The sequence below is a fragment of the Corylus avellana genome, chromosome 7 (genome assembly GCF_965113065.1).
Source record: "Corylus avellana chromosome 7, dhCorAvel1.hap1.2, whole genome shotgun sequence".
Lineage (NCBI taxonomy): Eukaryota > Viridiplantae > Streptophyta > Magnoliopsida > Fagales > Betulaceae > Corylus > Corylus avellana.
In genome coordinates this window covers 18703989-18716964 of record NC_142496.1, presented here as the reverse complement: position 1 = coordinate 18716964, position 12976 = coordinate 18703989, and the positions used below count along the sequence as shown (strand labels likewise).

General features: G+C 38.0%; 1 pseudogene; it reads left to right on the top strand.

Moving 5' to 3' along the window:
• The first annotated feature begins 9310 nt into the window (after positions 1–9310).
• Positions 9311–10216, top strand: LOC148584615 (uncharacterized; annotated as a pseudogene).
• Positions 10217–12976: the final 2760 nt, after the last annotated feature.

Genomic DNA, 12976 nt, shown 5'->3' with positions numbered 1-12976 from the left:
GATCAAAACATTCTCATTTTTATATTACATCATTTATTTTTTATATCACATCAATTATCTTTTATTACTGTTGAAAATAAGGTTGTATATTGAATCACGCAGAATAATGTACAAAAGGGGCCAACATATGTAGGCTAATAATACAGACGCTATATGTACACAACCAATGTCGAGCAACACTACATAAAATCTAATAGCCCCCCTCGAGCTCAAGGTGGAGTGTGTGAGACCAACTTGAGTTTGGACACAAGATCTCGAAACCGCCCTAGAGGATGTGACTTTGTAAAGATATCCGTGAGCTGATCACAAGACGTGACAGAATGAAGCTATAGTGAGCCCTGAAGAAAATGATGACGGATAAAATGACAATCAATCTCAATATGTTTGGTCCATTCATGAAAAACATCATTATGAGCAATCTGAATAGCACTCATATTGTCACAGTATACAGGAGTAGCAGAAGAAAGAGAGACACCCATATCCTGTAATAGCCATCGCAACCAAAGAAGCTCCGAGGTAGTGTCAGCTAGAGCATGATATTCTGCCTCGGTGCTAGATCAAGCAACAATAGTTTGTTTCTTACTTCGCCAAGAGATAAGTGAAATGCCAAGTAGGAAACAGTAACCAGTGGTAGAGCGACGATCTGTCGGATCACTCGCCCAATCAGCATCAGTATAAGCATGCAGCTGAAGAGGAGACTGAGAGGAGAAATAGGGCCCATGAAATAATGTCCCCTTCAAGTAGCGAAGGATGCGGAGGATAGCTGAGAAATGAGTGGAGTGAGGAAAGCCATAAACTGACTCACCTGATGGACAACATACGAGATATCAGGCCGAGTGACAGTAAGGTAGACAAGACTGCCAACTAAATGCCGATATAAGGTAAAATCACGAAGAGGCTCGCCATCATGAGGAGTGAGACGAGTATTAAGCTCAGTCGGTGTGTCAAAATCTTACTGCCTGTCAGATTGGCTCGGGAAAGCAGATCAGAGATATACTTGGTCTGTATCAAATAATAACCATCAGAAGAATATGAGATCTCAAGACCAAGAAAATAGCTGAGAGGGCCAAGATCTTTCATCTCAAAGTACTAACTGAGCAGCTGTGTAAGTTCTTGAATGCCAATGATAGCATCTCCAGTGATGATCATGTCATCAACATATAGTAGAAGAAGTATGGTACCCCGCTCTGTGCGGTGACTAAACAAGGTTGAATCATAAGAGCTGATAGAGTAGCCAAGGTTAAAGACAGTGGCGCTAAACTTAGCAACCCATGCTTGAGGAGCCTGCTTAAGTCCATATAGAGCTCGACAGAGACGACAAACCTTGTTTGTAGGATGAGAAAATCTAGGAGCTGGTTGCATATAGACTTCTTCACTTAAATCACCATTAAGAAAGGCATTTTTGACGTCCATTTGATAGAGTGACCAATGTCAAGAGGCTACAACAGCCAACAGAGCACGCACAGAAGAGAGGCGAGGAACTAGAGCAAAGTCTCCTCATAATCCACATTGTACTCTTAAGTAAAACCTCTGGCCACAAGTCGAGCCTTGTACCTATCAACAGTGCCATCGGAACAAGTCTTATTTGGTAAACCCACTTAAACCCAACCACAGACTTTCCAGGAGGCAAGTCAACCAGATCCCATGTATTGTTCTTGTGTAAAGCATCAAGTTCCTCTTTCATCGCAACTTACCAAAGAGGGTTAGTGGAGGTCTCACGAAAGGAGTGAGGCTCATGCAAGATAGCTAAGGCATGAAAGTAATGAAAATCCTGTAAATGGATGAGAGAGATCTTACTCAGGTGGATCGGCGAAGGTGAAGTGCTGGAATGCAAATTGGATCCTCGAATGGAACAGAACTTGGCGACGCAGGCGGAGTAGCATCGAGAGCATCAGATGACTGTTGTTCGAGCAAGAAAGACTCTGGCAAGGCATTGCTGGTGGGAGTTGGAGAAAGAGGAATCTCAAGAAGGGTAGTAAAAGGAGGAAATGATGGCATGCTGAATTTGCAAACTTCGTGGAATAGTCAATGCTCCCAAAAAACTACATGACGGGAGATGCAAAGACGATGAGACATAGGATCATAACACCGATAGTCCTTTTGTTTCACTCCATATCCAAGAAAACAACACAACCGAGAACGAGGCTCGAGTTTGGTGCGCTCATGAGGTTGGAGTAAAACAAAACAAGCAGAACCAAGAACATGAAAATGGTGAAATGAGGGGACAGAGCCAAACAAACTCTCGTGAGGATTGCAATTATCAAGAATAGGTGTAGGCAACTTATTGATCGTGTAGACAGTCGTACATGAGAGTGGCTTCACCCCAAAATGAGGTAGGAACAGATGTTGAAAGAAGAAAAGCACGAAAAATGTCTAAAATGTGCCTAAGTATACGTTCAACTCGACCATTTTGTTGTGAGGTGCCTGGACACGACAAGTGAGGAACAGTGCAATAATGTTTGAGGATGGCTTGAAAATCATGTTGAGTATATTCTAAAGCATTATCAGAATGAAAGGCTTTGATGGGTTTTGAAAATTGGGTTTCAACCATTTTGGCAAATGTGCGATAAATGTCCAATAATTTAGAACGAGATTTCATTAAAAACACCCAAGTGTAACGAGAGAAATCATCAACAAAAATAACAAAATAACGTGAACCACTCATACTAGCAACAGGAGAAGGTCCCCAAACATCAGAATGAATCAAATCAAAAGAAGCAGCAGCATGAGACTCACTATTATTGAATGGCAAAGCTGGTTGTTTCCCAAGTTGACATGAAGTACAGTCAAAAGAACTATTGGACACTGAACCTAACAAACCCTTTGAAGCTAAAAGTTGTACCCGAGACGCAAATGCATGATCATGACGCGAATGCCAAAGTACAAGAGATGGTGGTGATGAAAAGGCAGGAGCAGAGACATTAGTGGTGGGGAGGTGTAAGGATGAGAGTTCGAACATGCGCCCAATTCTACTCCCGGTCCCAAGGGTCTGGTTCGTATGAGGATCCTGCACTTGCACACCAGAAAAGTAAAAAACAAGTCTATATCTAAGTTCACATAGTTGGCCAACAGAACGAAGATTGAAAGACAATTCAGGCACATGAAAAACTTTAGGAACAGAAAGGGAAGGTGTGTTGATAGTGCCTATATTTTGAATAGACATAGTAGAGTCATTAGCTGTGTGAATCAATGAGGAATGAGGTGAATGTGCAGATGTGGTAAATGAAGTAGGGTGAGGTGTCATGTGATTGCAACAAGCAGAGTCAAAGAGCCAAGAGGAAGGGGTACTTGGCAGGACTGAGAGGACAGAGGAAGATCCATTACCAAAATGAGATAGGATGACCTGGTTGACTATTGCCTCGAAGTCAACTACAGATAAGGTGATACTGGATCCTGATGACTGGCCAGAGGGAGCAACTAAAGAGGAGTAGCTGGAGACGAAACAGCTAGAAATGAACCACTCTCAGTATGGGCAACTACTACTGTAGGTGCATTAGATCTTCCCTTATGCCAACACTTATCAATAATGTGCCCTTGACGTCGACAATAGCGAAAGTAATTGTTATCACGAGACTTAAAAGAGAGTCGAGAAGTAATTGTTATCTTTTTTGATGACATCTAGAAGCTCAAATGAAAAAACTAACCCCAAATATGAAATCAGGACAAAAAAATAGAATAGAAAGCAACTAGTCAACACTGGAAATCAGCGAAAAAGTCAACGGTCAACTTTGACAGAAGTCAACGACCAACGGTCAACGCAATACTGATGTGGTAGAGGTGCTGACATGGCACTAGGCAGACGTGTCAGAAGTGCTAACGTGGCAGAAGTGTTGACGTGGCACTAGAGATGATGTGGCTGAGTTGGTGACGTGGTGTTATGTTGTGCAAATATCTACCTAAATTAATTGGTAAATACTTGTACGTTTTACCTGCAAGTGCACAAGGTCAACATAGTAGTATATGGTGCAAGTACAAGATCATTCCCACGAGGATTGCTGAATTTTTGTTTAAAAATAAATTCCTTAGGTAAAACAAAGATTGATTGTCTAAGTGATGATAATAAAAGGTAGGGCTTTGATATCCACCACTAATTATATTTAGCTAATATAACATTATGCCAATGCTTTGATCATGTTATGCATATCTAATGTTTGTCAACCTAAGGGCATGGCGTATACTCCGTAGGCTATAGATTTCCCTAAGCAACGAGTTAGATATGGCGTATACTCTAACTCTTTTCTTTTCTAAGTGATTTAGCATGATGTATATTAAGTTTTTCCTTAGGAAAACATATATTCTATGGAAATCAACAAACACATGAGGCCTAGGGCATGGCATATACTCCCGGTTCCCCATGTTGATTAACCTAAGAATCGCGGTGTGGATTCTTTTGTTACTTCTATTAAACCCAGGACTCGACCATCCAAATTGATTTAACTAATTAGTTCATACCACATGCATATGTTGATCAGGCACACACATATGAGGAATTCATGCAAGTAGGTGTTAATTAAGTTAAATAGCACAACAAGATCATTGCAAAGGCGCCAATATTGAAATATTAACTAAACATAACTAGGGCTTCAATCAAGCCCTACTAATTAAATTAGCTACACATAAAATTGATGTTAAACATCTTCATAAAGAAAAGAAAAGAAAGGAAAAGAATAAACCCGAGACTTGAATTTGAAGAGCTCCTATTTTTCTCCTTACAAAGTATATCTATTATAGAGGCTTAAGGGTCTATTTATAGGCTTTAGAAGTCCTTGACAAAGTAGTAAACCTAGGGATTTTGTAGGGTTTCAAAACCTATTACATTTGCGAGTTAGAAAACCCTAATATGGAAAGAAAGACATTCTAGCCGCCACTTGATGTGTCTCATTCACACCGGTGCGATCGATCGCAACCCATGTGCGCTAGATCGCAGGTCTGCTATCGATCCTTCTTCTGTCATGCGCTCGATCGCTCCTAGCCTGATTTGTGTTTGATCTTCTCGGGTACCGCGCTCGATCGCAGGTACCCTGTGATCGATCGCAGTGTCAGAAAGCTCTCATTTTTGCCATCTTCTCTTTTTTAGTCCAAATCATCTAGATTTACTTCATTTTTTTCCAAAAGCCTACAAAAATATGAAAAACACAAAAAGAAATTAAAATGACCTAATTAATCAAAACCAAAGGATTAAAACATGCAAGTTAAGGGTTGAAAATATGAATATTTTAGCACTTATCATGATAGTGCTGACATGGCAAACTGAAGCGCCTAGCGCATGTGGTGCACGCGCGAGAGTAGATAGTGGCGCTTGGCGCGTGAATCTCACGCGCAGATCTTTGAGTGGCATGTGAGGGCGCGTGGCTTGCCGGAATTGGATTCTATCAGCGGTTATGGAGTCATCAGAAGGAGATCTATCGATTGGTGGGCCGAGAGAAGTGAATAGACCACTGTGGCGGCTTGTGGCAGAACAGCCGGGAGTTTGGGTGGCGCGTTTGGGAGCGTGAGAACTCCGATTGGACTGTGTGCGGCGTCTTTGGAACGGTCATCTTCTGATGTTTCGAACGGTATATGGATCTGCTGAAAACTTCGAGGAGAAGGGAGAGAACCAAAAAGGACAGAGCGAGAATTTGCCGTAGAACACTAGAGGCGTAGAAAAAAAAAAAAAAAAAAAAGATGCGGAAAATATATATATATATATTTTAAAGGTGATTTAGAAGCTGTGCTTTGATACCATATTGCGAATAAGGTTGTATATTGAATCACGCAGAATAATATACAGAAGGGGCCTATATGTATAGACTAATAATACAGACATTATATGTACACAACCAATGTGGGACAACACTACATATAATCTAACAATTACTATTAAAATAAAAAAAAAAATCACTACAAAACAAAACTTTTCCACTTTTCAATACTACTTTTATATACTAATTATTACACTCATTTTTTTCCTCACCAAACATAAACAGTGACGTGGCAATGGATGTTGTTTGCCAAACACACACAATTAACACCTCCAAAAGATAAGAGATAAGATTACAAACGAATAACTGTATGCTTAAGTTAATAAAAATAAGTAGAGTTTTGTGTATCAAATTGATGATGATGACAAATGTTTTGAAGCTAGTGACAAAAGAGCACCAAATGGTCCAATGTCAAAATCATACATTAAGAAATCATGACCCCAAGCCTAACCTTTCTTTCATATATTAGATTAAGAGTAATGCTATTTAGTGTATTGTTATATGAATGTTATATAACTGAGATGACATGACAGTAAAAATTCTCTTTTTTTTTTACAAGTACTGTTGATCTAATTGTTGATTTTTACTTCCACATCATCAAATTATATGATAGTTGTATAACTAATAACATTATAGATCAAATGATCTTGGATATCTCATTTATGTTGCAATCTTTATTATTATTTTTTTTTAAAAAAAAACATCTAAACTTGTGACAATTAGGTGGGAAAGAAAACCAAGAAATAAAGGCCCATGAAGCTATTCAAGTAGGTCTCCACAACACGCCAGTATCAACCTTCATTATATGATTCAAATCAATCTATTTTTGGCTATGATATCCCAAATCTTGGGATGGAAGGAAATTGGTAATCAACCAAGAATCCCATGATATAAGGGTGCAAATTGCAGCTATGATTCCTTGGTCAAATACAATTCAATTGAGTAAGCCTCAGGGGCGATAAGAAATACTTACTCGCTTTCCATACGTTTTCTATTCCTTCAAAATCTACTCTTGACTTCAGCACCAAAGCTATTCCATATCGAAATATCTCTCATTAGTGTTCACCAACCTAAAAACTATATCAAAATTTTGGCAATGTCTATAGGAAACACCTATTTAGAGCCCTGTTTGGGATTGCATTTGAGAAATAGAGCTTTTAAGTTAAAAAGAGCTTTTGGGCAAAAACTTCATTTTTTAAATTTTTGCCAAAAGTGTTTTTTTGGCCATTTTTAGGCTTTTTAAACCCTTAAAAGCGTTTTTAATTTTTTTACCAAATGAGTACTTTTTTCTTTTTTTTTTCAAACGGATTTTTTGAATGTTAAAAGCACATTTAGCCCCTCAAAACGCAATCATAAATTGGCCCTTAGTTCCTAGACAAAATCTGCTATGGTGACCACGCAATAAAAAAAACAGCCATCCTAATGATGGTGGGGTGGACTACCTCATAAGGTGGACCCAAATGTATGAGCCCCCACTGATCCTAGTTCATGGAGGACCGAGAGGTCCCCCAGCATGAGAACCACGTAGAAGTCAATTATGAAGAAGAAAGAAGAAGACAATGGAGAGAAGGGCAAGAAATCAATATTGGATACGTTGTTGCAAAGTACGAACTGCCATTTACTGACCGGCTAATAAATTTTTTGTTACCGAAAAGGTTTAAAGTCCCTCATGTGAAGTTGTATAATAGGTTGAAGGATCTAGCCAAGTACCTAGATCGAAACATATAGGGCTCATATAATCCTCTATGGGAACCAGGTGAAATGGCCTACTGAGCCTTCCCTCTAATTCTTGAGGGGTCGGCGAGGCAATGGTTTACAAGCCCTACTGCCTCTAATAACCATAGACCAAGACTCTTGTAAGATTTTTGTCTTTTAGCCAATGAAAGCTACAGATTTTTCTACACTTCAATAGGCACTTACACTTCAATGTAAAAATAAGTGTAACCACAAAACACAATGGTTGTAAATCCTTTAAGAAAAATGCCCGTTGAAGACTCTGAATCCGATAATGAGTTGGAATTGCTTACCACAATTATTTTGGCACATATACTTTGCAATAGAGTGGGATAATCCATTTCGCATCATGGTTCTGTTCGAGAATGTACATTCACCGATCGTGATTCTTTGCAAGGCCACCAAAGGATTTTTCTCGATTATTTTGTTGATTTACCAGTATATCCTCCAAAAATATTTGAAGGAAGTTTCAGATGCATCGTCCTCTTTTCTTCATATTCTATCTAAGGTCAAAGATTACGATCCGTACTTTGTCCACACAAGAAATTATATTGGAACACTTTGTTGAGTGCCAAATATTGCAAATTTGGACCCCCTTAATTTGCATTTTCTACCTTTAGCTTTATTATTTTCTTATGTTTTTGTTAGTTTTGGTGTTTTAGTGTTTTGCAGATTGCTAAGGGAAAACTGTGGTCTTAATGTAGAAGATGCAAAGAAGTTGAAGAAAAGCATTTCTAGAGCTGGGATCGAGCGCAGCACACCGGCTCTCAAGCCCAGCAGCCTTACACTTAAGCACATATGCCCTAGAGCATGGCCACAACAGCGCACGAGCGCAAATACACCACTTAAGCGCTCAACACCCAAGCGCTACGCTATAGAAGACGTGAAGCTTGCCCGAGTGTGATTGAGCGCACCTAGTGTCCGATCAAGCGTACTCGGCTGACATGGCATCGCCGAAACCCTAGTTTTTTTAGTATAAATACCATATATTTTTTTATTGTAAACGTACCAAAGGGGCGCCGTTCAGACTGTATTTTTGAGTTTTACGTGTTTTGTAGCTCTGAATTCGATTTTCCTTTGTAAGTTTTTAGTTTTCATGATTTCAATACATTTTATCATGCTTTTTGTGATCATGAGAGGCTAAAACCTTCAACTAAGGTTGAAGATGAAGCCTCACCATTGATTTACGTTCATACTTTCATATTGTTGTTCGTACAATTCCGTTATTTAATAAAGTTTGATGTTCTATTTTAATTCAATTATTTGAGTAAATTCTTATGATTGATTGTTTTGTTTATTATTTGTGCAAATTGGATATTTGATGTGTTTTATCCGACAGATACATCAAATCATTCAATTTAAATTTGATATTCATCATGACTCATAAATCAAACGGATATGTTGGATGATTTGATTTCAATTGGATATTCATTGTGATTTGTACAATGGATGGATTTGTTGAATATTTCAATAGAGTATTTTTATAAAACATAGAACATGCATACGTGTTATCGTTATTTGGATGTATGAACAAAACATTAGAGTGATGTTTTAATTTGGTGAGGTGAATTCTAAAACCTTAGTCATTTATCATTTGATTTAATATCATCTTTCATTTAGTTTACCTTATTGCAAGAAAAATCACACAAAATTTGGAATAAGGTTAAAATATAATTAGTTTAGATAGAAATTAACTTTCACGACACAATTCCTTGCAGATTTGACCTCGCACTTGCATAAACTATATTGCAAACGACTCGTGCACTTGCGAGTACTTTTAAAACTTGCAACACACTTTGTTTGTCTTCCTTTCAGAGGTGATTGTCGCATTTAGAATGTTCACTTATGGAATACGAGCCGACTATGTGGATGAGTATGTGTAGATTGGAGAAACCATTGCAATAGAATCTCTAGATAAATTTGTTAATGTGGTGTTTTCAATTTATTCTAACAATTACTTAAGTCTCCAAACATTAATGTTGTTGCTAGATTGCTAAAAGTTGGCGAGAGACGTGGTTTTCCATGAATGCTAGGCAATATTGATTGCATGCACTAGACATGGAAGAATTGTCCAGCTGTGTGAAAATGTATGTTTTATGGCCATTGACATCAACCAACAATGATTTTGGAAGTAGTGGCTTCACAAGATCTATGCATATGGCATGCACTTTTTTGGATTATTTGGTTCTCACAATGACATCAATGTTCTAGAGTGGTCTTTTGTGGTTTTCGAGCTCGCGGAAGGTCGTGCTGCTCCAGCCAATTACTCAGTCAATGACCAAAATTACACAATCGGATACTATCTTGCTGATTGTATATATCCACAGAGGTCAACAAGAAAGGAAGTAAAACGTTCATATCCACAAGAAAAAAGACAAAACTATTTGTTGCAACCCAAGAGAGTCAACAAGAATGGAAGTGAAACAATAATTTAGAGTGCTTTCAAGCACAATTCACTATTGTTCATGGACCTACACGTAGTTGAAGTCATGAAACGCTTATTTACATTATGAAAGCATTCATAATAATGCATAATATGATAATTGAAGACGGACGAAATACTAATAATGCTAATGACTTTGAATATGAACAAATCGATGAAACTTCCTATGTACAAATTTCTCACTAGCATGCCTTTAAATTTTTGGAGTTCATTCAAAGGGATATGAGCATTAGAGACACTCAAACTCATTCAATCTGACCTTATCGAGAACTTGTGGCAATTGCATGGTCAATCTTAAGAATTATTTGCCTTATTGTATGTTTTAGGATTTTTTTTTTTGGAGATATTTCCATCTGGTTTCCATTTTTTGTTGCTTTCGTGAATTGCATTAATGTATGCTGAATGGGTGTTCTTTTGTTGCTTTGTTATTTATATTAATTTCAATAAATTTTCAATTAGTGCAACACTCGTATGGTATAGCGAAAAGAATGAGAAATCTACTGTAGGTGACTTCGTTAATGTGGAATTTCAATATTTTCCCTTTGATTGAGTGTTGGAAATAATATATATAACCAAGAATGACAAATAATATTTAAAAGCAAGTAGAAAAGATAATAAAGAATCTATTGGAGAGAGTACAGAAAAAGCAGTATCTAAAGTAAATAGTTGTATTTTTTGAGTAGCTATTTTGACAACAATTGCTAGATATGCTCTAAAAACTTCAACTTTTATAAGATATACATGTGTGTTAGGTGGTATTGTTCTCCATAATTTAATTAAAAATTTGATTTCCCGTAAGTATCTTTCCATCCCAAGTGAGTTCTCCAGAGCATGTTCTAGATCTAAACAAACAATATTTTATGTATGCCTCATGTCTTTCAGCTCAGTCGGATCCATAGAAAGACCTAAGGCTAGTGTACCTGAGGAATTCCTAGAAATAAGTTTTATAGTTAGGGTGAAAGGCTCACTACAATAATATATTTTTTTGGTCACGGACCGTTAGTAACGTGTATATGGTGTTAACACGTTACTAAAGTATAGTAACGTGTCTATGGTAACGTGTTTGATGGGTTAAAAAATTGATCGTAACTATTTCAACTTTAGTTATGTGTCAATTATGGCACGTTAGCAAATGGTAACATGTTAATAATTGACACGTTACAAAGGGGTTGTAACGTGTCAATTATGACACGTTACCAAATGGTAATTGACACTTTACAATTTGGTAATGTGTCAATAGCTGACACGTTACAAAACTTGGTAGGAAATTTTTTTTTTCTCATTTTCTTCGGTTATGATACTAGAATTTTCTCCGGTCGGCACCTGATATACAAGTTACATTATATAATCCAACTAATCCAATAATCTATATATAAATAATCTATCAATCCAACATTAATCTAAATATAGTATCACAAATAATCCAACTACCACAGATAATCCAATTCTAAATATATACACATCAACGTAGGAAATAGTAAAACACAATACAACTTACGTTATACACGAATACAAAAAACTTAAGCCTTAAATTATATACAAAAAACTATCAAACAAACACTACTCCGACGAAATCCGAGTGAACATCATCATGATCATTATCTCCCGACTTCTCCGCATTAACTGCAAATGATAAAACAGACAATCAATCAGCAAATTGACACTTGCCGTAGAATCATATCAAGTCCTAAGAGATGAGCGACGTCCAAGTAAATGAGAATAAAATTGAATGATTGTCACATAAACAACCTCAACATATATATTTGCACGACCTACGCACAAACACATATACATCTACATATACATTAATTCAATGAAGCGGCTTCAACAAATATGGTAAGATTAAATATGCAAAGCTCCAACCACATCCAAACCAACCAAGAACAACAAAGTAGATTATTTTTCAGTTTATATACATATAAGCTACCCGATTATATATATACTCACGGGGTTGCTGAATGACGGGTATAATGTCTTGACAAACGAGACTACTATCAAGCCGGCGTCTAGTGTTGGATTTCATTGTGATCGTCGTCCTCGGCTTCTGCTCTTACGTCATCTACACATATTACGTTGCAATTGTGTTAGATACGAACAAAGTTTATTTACCAAACAAAATTACTAGCCATTAAAATGATTGTCATCTCGTAAGATAATCGTGTTACTAAAATATAAACAATAAGAATATATTGTTACCTGATCGGCTATCAACTGAGGATCTCACAAGCACTGGGGCTAGGGACTCCGCATCTTGCAGAGTCCTAATAGTCGTCACCTCCGGCTCGGAGCTCATACGTCTCAACCCCTCAAGGCTGCGAAACCGGGCCTCATACGTTGCCATCTGCTGAGTCACCTGCCCGGTCACCGCCGCAATAATCTCTTCCCTTTGCTGCGCTAGCCTCGCATCCATTTGCTCCTTGTGCTTCTCCCTCTCAGCTTCAATGACTCTTTCAAGTTCAGCACGAGAGACCATCGTCCCGCCAGGGTTCTACGATCGTGCTTGGGACGGAGTATAGTATGAGTGGATGGTGTCGCGTGCAGGAAAAATATTTTTACTGACCCCTCGAACACGACCCGCATACTCAGGCTTATTGCCATGCGCCTGGGCATAAGCGTCATTTGGTGTCCACCTAATCGTCCCCTGGGGCCCATCTACCAGTTCCGCAGGGTCAGTTTTCAATAACTCCTCCATCCATGCCTATACATGATCATTGTTATATATATAATTGTTAAGACTCAATAAGTTAATACATAAATAAAAATTCATGACAAGGTGTAAGGCACTTACAATTCTCTCTGCGATCACCGGATTTGGGCAGCTACCATCTTTCTTTCTATGGGTCTTGATGTAATTCTTCGCTCGCGTAGGAGCCTTACCCGAAGTAATTACCCGCAATAAGTTCAAACCATCAAGGAAACATTCGTATATATACTACGCAATATATGGCATCTACATATAGTTATGGTAAATTAGAGTAGTAAGTCTTCATGTGCCACCCTTGCGTAGCTCTTCGAGCCGATGTAGTGTGGTGTTTGATTCCTTGCTCGTATGTCTTTC